The following is a 1,241-nucleotide window of genomic DNA, read 5'->3' on the forward strand; positions in this document are numbered from 1 at the left end:
GGAATAATGGGACGTTGGAATGTTTTTGCAGCGGTCCTTGAGTTCTTGGCACGCAGTTACATTGAAGATGACCCGAGTTTTCCTCCGATGGTGATAATGTCTCCGGTCATTGAGGAACATGTATGTTCATTCCCACTATTGAATTGGATGGCTGAAATGTTTTCAGATGAGAACAATGACTTCCTGTTGGAGACTGTTGCTACATACTGTGCTTACACGCTGTTGGATTGAGACTCTTTGATTTTTCTACGTATTCTTTATTATTTAGTTACTGCTTTCTATCAAAGAGCGAATATCTTTTTTTGGGAAATATGAACTTGACTCTGCTTTTTAGGCTTGGACTCTGCGTTCCTAATTGGCCCACGTTTATATCACGTGCTTTGATCAAGAAAGGGTGCCGTGGGCTGAGCGTTTGAAAAGAAGGTAACACTCCAGTAAGACGTTAAGCTCTTCTTTAATCGTCCCAGTACATCGCTGTCTCGGCAGCAACTGCCGCCCGAGCATCCATACATTCTACACCTAGAATCCAGGTACCACGCGCACGCTGACACTCACGTGGCATCATGGAATATTATAAGTAAGCATCCTAACACATCCCCCTCCCTTCATTTAAAACATAGAAGTTCAACTCCCCCTCCCAGAAATGAAAACAAAAACACAAAAGAGAGAAAGAAAAGAAGAAAAGAAAAAAAAACACAGAGAAAAACTAATAGCAGTATCTGACAATTTTCAAGATGTAACAAAATCACAATATTTGGCAGGAACAGATTTGATCCTTAAAGACCTTTGCTGAGGAACAGAACCATTATCAGTAATACTCACATTCGGATTCTTAATGACGCCAGAAGAAACATGGGAACCCAAAACAAATTTGTCTTTCACAAAATCAACCTTGGATTTGGGTACAATAGAAATGCAGGACTTTTTCCAAATCTTCCCATTGTCAAGCACCACAACATGGTCTTTTACCTCTTTGACCCGAACAGGAGGAGAAAATTTAGCATGTCCCTTGCGCACAAGTACAGGTTTTTTGATCCTCACCCAATCACCTTGACATACAGGAGATGTTCTGATGCTTTTATGTGCATATTTTGCCTGAGCAGCACCCCTAACATCAGCTACTCGTCCAGTTTTACCCACATCAATTTCCTTCCTTAACATCCAATCCTTATTAAGCTTAGAACCTGCTACTCTACCCCTGAGTAAAGTGAAAGGTGACACACTCGTACTAGCATGAGGGG

Source organism: Lissotriton helveticus, chromosome 4_1 (genome assembly GCF_964261635.1).
Source record: "Lissotriton helveticus chromosome 4_1, aLisHel1.1, whole genome shotgun sequence".
Taxonomy (NCBI): domain Eukaryota; kingdom Metazoa; phylum Chordata; class Amphibia; order Caudata; family Salamandridae; genus Lissotriton; species Lissotriton helveticus.